The sequence below is a fragment of the Lactuca virosa genome, chromosome 8 (assembly GCF_052849685.1).
Source record: "Lactuca virosa cultivar CGN04683 chromosome 8, Lactuca_virosa_CGN04683_v6, whole genome shotgun sequence".
Taxonomy (NCBI): domain Eukaryota; kingdom Viridiplantae; phylum Streptophyta; class Magnoliopsida; order Asterales; family Asteraceae; genus Lactuca; species Lactuca virosa.
In genome coordinates this window covers 368,555,323-368,560,906 of record NC_136433.1, presented here as the reverse complement: position 1 = coordinate 368,560,906, position 5,584 = coordinate 368,555,323, and the positions used below count along the sequence as shown (strand labels likewise).

General features: G+C 39.2%; 1 non-coding gene across 1 annotated transcript; it reads left to right on the top strand.

Moving 5' to 3' along the window:
• The first annotated feature begins 5,230 nt into the window (after positions 1-5,230).
• LOC145135237 (small nucleolar RNA R71) lies at positions 5,231-5,337 on the top strand. The gene has a single exon (XR_013719698.1). It is a non-coding gene; the product is annotated as a small nucleolar RNA R71 (small nucleolar RNA).
• Positions 5,338-5,584: the final 247 nt, after the last annotated feature.

Below are 5,584 nucleotides of genomic sequence, written 5' to 3'. Positions count from 1 at the left end.
ATCATTACTAGATTAATTATTAGATTATTATTTCAAATCTATTAAAAAAAAATTAATTTTTAAATTTCCTAGCAATTTACTTTTTTGACCCCCTACCCCACACTTATTACATACAATGCCCTCATTGTATGCATAAAATAAATTAAAAGCAATAAAAGGGAGAAAAAGGAACAGACTCCCCTGGGATAGCAGTGGCGAGATTGAACTCCAAATGTGTGGAAAAATAGTTCATCTTGAATACGGAGTCTTCTGGTAAGGAACTTGGATCTTGAACACGTGAGATATGCAAATATGCTGACAAAATATAGAATCGAAACTTCAATCTTCAACAAATGCAGTGTAAAACTCCAAAGCGTAACGAACAATGTGGGAAAGCATACGCCACATTGCATCGTAGAGAAAATGAGCTATAATTATCCTCATAATAATTCCAAAAAGATTGGTGGTGAACCACATAATGAATATGCAACAATAATCTTCATTTTTGTGAAATATATAGATTCACGCGGTGAGGGTATAAAATTCTCGAGGTGAAGGCGAGGTGAAGCGGATTCTGGAAAATCATCATTTACTGATTCACGAGGTGAATAACACATATTCACGTCGTGAAAACTGGAATCCAATATATAAATTTCGTCCAACTCTTGTTTCAATTCTTGCACTCAAACTCATGTCTTAATGGATTAAGACTCTTCTAACCCTATTATTTTGGACTCTTTTCTCTAACTCTATCTTCTCTCTTGACTCACCCCACACTTATTTTAAATTGTGGGTCTCGACTCTCGACTTTAAACACTCCCGGCTAAACATACACGCACTCATATCTCGACATCCTTTTCATGCGACTCCTAGCAAATCTGAAAATAACAACCAAAGAGAAAATAACATGATATCTTAATAGTTTTACAATCCCAAAACACACCATAAAAAATAAAAGAAAAACTAAAATAAACGAAACAATCAATCATCATTTTCATCCTCGTTCACTCCGCTTGTTCCAGCCCCGTCTCCTCTCGGCTTCCAAAACTCTTCCCATGTCGGGATATAGGGGCATTGAGGTGGCACGGTAGGTGGTCTCACCACATTCATGTGGGAATATATACCCTCGAGAAGTTGGTTATTGTAAGTCACACCCCCACGAAGGTTATCCAAGTAGGTACCTACCCGACTTTGGAACGGGTTGGTGGGTACACCGCCTTCATATCGTTGAGTTCTCCCCATATCTCCCCGTGCTCTCACATTCCTTCTTCGAGGCCGCGGTTATTACTCGAGCTCTTCGGTTGGTTGGTCATCACCCTCATTATCATTGTTCGGTATCCCCCAATGTGTCCCATAATTGACCACAACCCTCATGGTCTCAAGGTATCCCATAGAAAACTCATTCCCTTGTTTACACGTAAGTGTCCGTGTAATCGCAGGAATAAGCACGCCATAAGACTTGGCTAAACGGGTGACAAAGTGGCCACTACAAATTGGTCTTCCAGGTCAGGAGCTCACCGCATATTCTGCTAAATAGCGGGCTAAAAAGTAAGGAAGATTGCAACAAAACCCCGGCTGTAGAATGGACCACAAGAAAAATAAATTGATCTTGGTGACCTTATCTCCATTTCTTTTATGGTAGATGGAGAATGTAATGAGTCTGTGGATCAAACGGTGGATTGGTGATTTGATGTTGCTTTCTGGTTACACGCCGGAGTTGAAAACACCAAAAGCAATATGGCTCCAAAATTCATGTCCCGACATTCCCCCGGAATAAGTACGGGTAGCTTCCCGTAAGAACATAGAAAACTCAGGGGTCATGGCCTCGTGGGCCTCGTATAAACCCATCCTCCACGAAAATTCCACTAAACTGCACTCCCGATATTCCCCGCCTAAACGAAAGACAAAAGCTTGTGGAAAATTAGGATCGTGGACATTTTCGTGAAACGCCACGGTGGTGAAGAACTCAACGCACAAGTCTTTCTACACTCTTTCTTAGATGACGAATAAATTGTTCCATCCCCTGCATGTAAACGAATACCCGTTCCCCATAAAGGTTTTTGTAAGAAATGGGTTTAGTCTTTCAACAAGTCCGACCTCTCGAAGCCTTTGCCAATTGATCGTCGGGGCTACAGCAAATTCCTTGTTATGTAACCAACCCAATCTATTATTGTATCGGTTGAGCACGTCCATAGATACATTTGTCGGGAATACGTAAAATGGGTGCAAGTTAGCAATCCCGCCTTGGTCGTCACGAACCTCTCATCTAGGTGCCATTTTTTCAGCAAAAGAATAACCAAGAAGCAAAACCAACAAAAAAAGCTATTAAATAATAAACATAATCGATTTTTTTCAGAAAATCACGATTCACCTCGTGAGTCTTGCGAACTCATGGCGTGAGTTCGTCTTTAACAGTAGGCATAATCCTTCATGAAATCGGAAGTAAATCTTGTTGGGGTTTACTAATAGGTCATTTCTAAGCACGTTTAAACAACATGCAACAAAGCTATCATACATTTAGGGCCATAATTTCGATACTTAACATATAACAAACCCTAACCCCCAAATCAAAGCAATTAGTCAAAATAAAACCTTAAAAATAGAAGTTGTTTACCTTAAATGGGAGATTACGTAAGCACAAGCGTAGATTGTGTTTGTTTAAGGCCAAAATCGAATGGGGGGACCAGGGCACTGTCTTCACTTCTTGAGGATAAGAAAGTGGTGTTTCGTCAAAGTGGATTCTAATTCTTTAATCCAGTGGTCCCGTGAGTTTCAGGATTCACGTCGTGAATCACTTTTGGCTCACGAGGTGAATGCGTATGGGCTGATATTTTGGGCCAATTCAATTTGAAAACAGTTGGGCCATAACAAAAATGGGATAATGAGCAGCCCAATTCGGAATTTATTATGTTTAAGCCCAATCTATTGTAAAGTTTGTCCCTTCATTAAGTCCATTTTAATTTAAAAAAAATTTAATTTTTCCACTTAAATATAAATTATCCCCACAATTATATAAAATGATTGGATGATTAGATGATAAAAAAAACTAATAAAAAAAACTAACGAAAGGCATAAATGAAAAGAAAATTCAAACCGAGCTCGGGTTGCCTCCCGAGAAGCGCTTCTTTTTCTTGAAGTCATGAGTCGGACTCCATGCCTCCTCACGATGAGTTTTTCAGAGAGTCCATCACCATTTGAACCTTTTTCTCTTTCCATCGATTTTTGTATGCTTGGACTCGTCTAATGTATGCTTTTTTTGAATTCTCCTTTTTAGCTTTTATTTTATTTGCATCGAGCTTTCTTTTGGTCCCTTTATTTTCTTGAAATGTATTGTCTACTTTTTCCTTTTCCTTCAGCTCCACAGGAAGCATCTTTTCATCCATGGCCAAGCTCTTTTCCTTGGAAGTAACCTCGTCTTCGTCCTCGTCACTCGATAATTCGTCACTTTCCTTGCTTACCCAAGAAGTTGGATTTGTGTAGGCAATTACTTCAACTAAAAATGGAACAGATGCTCTCGGTTTCGTGCGTTTGACTTGTTGAATTGTCTTTAATTCTTCTTCCATTAACTTCTCTAATTCTCAAAGTTCATCTTCTTCTTCAATATTGAAAACCTCACCTTAAACATCACTCCCTTGGAACCCATCTTCTACTCCAAAAGTTTCCTCTTCATATCCAACTCTCAAAGTGAGCTTGGACTCGCAAATATCAACCAAGGCACCAGTAGTATTTAGTAAAGGGCGACCAAGAATAATTGGAACATCGGTATCTTCTTTCATGTCCATAACCACAAAATCAATTGGAAAAACAAATTTCCCAATTTTTACTAAGATGTCTTCTACAATGCCCCTGGGTTGTGTCACTGAACGGTTGCCCATGTGAATGGTCATTCTTGTAGCCTTCAATTTCGGAATATTGAGCTTCTTATAAAATGAAAAAGGCATCAAATTTATGCTAGGTCCAGAATCGGCTAAAGCATATGTCTTCAAATTATTACCAAATTCACACGGAAGAGTGAGGCGTCCAGGATCTCCCATCTTCTTTGGTAACTCTCCCAATACAACTTTCGAACTTTGTTCACTAAGAATCACCTTGCAAGTTTTCTTCAATTGTTGACGAGAATCTATTAAGTCTTGTATGAACTTCGTGTATTCGGGAATTTTAGATAACGACTCAATAAAAGGAGTATTTATTGGAATACCCTTTACTTGCTTTATAAACTCCAAACGTTCCCGTTCCAGTGGATTAATATTAGCTCGGGATGGAAATGGTAAAAGAGGACGATAAGCCGGAACAGTTGTTGAATTTTTCTGTTCAGACTGGGCCCACGTCGTGAGCATATAAGGCTCACGTCGTGAGTCTGGTGTTTCAGCAGAATCTTTATTTTCAAGCTTTGTCTTCTTCGGCTTTGGTTCAGATGGTCTGGGATCCTCTTCTAGTGCTTCTAAGAACTCAGAAATCGCCTTTTCTTCAGTCTCGATCATCATGACATGGGATTGAGTCTTTTTATCGATAGATTGTGAAAATAATTTTTCGTTCACCAAAGTTGTTAGTTGACCAAGTTGAGCTTCGAGATTGTGGATTGATGCTTGATGATTTCTTAATAGGGTTTGCTAGTCAATCATCAATGGTTGTTGATCTTTAATCATCTTCATTTGATCTTTTAGTGTTGCATCAGTATCATCATGCCTTTTCTCAGAGGCTTCCATAAAACGAACTAGCATGTTCTCCAAGTCAACTTTCTTCTCTGCTGGTGGTTGCTCTTTTTGGTAGAAGCCTCGGCCTCTCTGCCTATATTTTTCTTCCTTTTGCTTCTTGTATTCATCATATGGCAGCCACTCCTTCTTTGGTTTTCTCTAGTCTTCATCATATTTATCCCCACTTGAGTAGCAAACTTGAGCTTTTTTATACCCATTATCATCTAATTGGTAGTCTTTGGTCAAGTGTGGACCATTGCACCTTTCACATCCAAATCTAATAGCATGTATTGTCTGGTCCATCTTTTTCATTCTCCTATCCATAATATCAAGCATGGCTAGTACAGCAGCCATGTCTGCAGATTGTCCACCCCCGCTTCCTTTAACTCCATCCAGCCTTGGATTGTGGTATTCACGAGAATACTTTGCAAATTCTTCAACTAACTCCTTGACTTCCCCCCGGATTTTTCTTAGTTAATTGTCCTTGAGAATCAAGGAGTTGCCTTGTCATGACATTAACACCATTATAAAATATTGAGACTTCTTGTTGTATGTTAAGGTCATTTTGAGGACAATTTCTTAATAATCCTTTGTAGCGCTCCCATACCTCATAAAGTGACTCACCCGGATTTTGCTCAAAATTAGCTATTGCCTTCTTGAGTTTAGCTATCTTGGAAGGTGGGCAGAATTGTTCTAAAAACTGCTCGCGTATTTGGGCCCAAGTAGTGATTGCACCAGGTGGAAATGCCTTCAGCCAGTCTTTTGCAGCTCCTTTAAAAGTGACTGGTAGCATCCTTAGCAAGATTTTCTCTCTAGGAACATTTGGGAAATTGGAATAGTCTGCTATGTCATTTACTTCATCTAAATGGTTATAAGCATCCTCATGATCCTTTCCAAAAAATGGTACATCC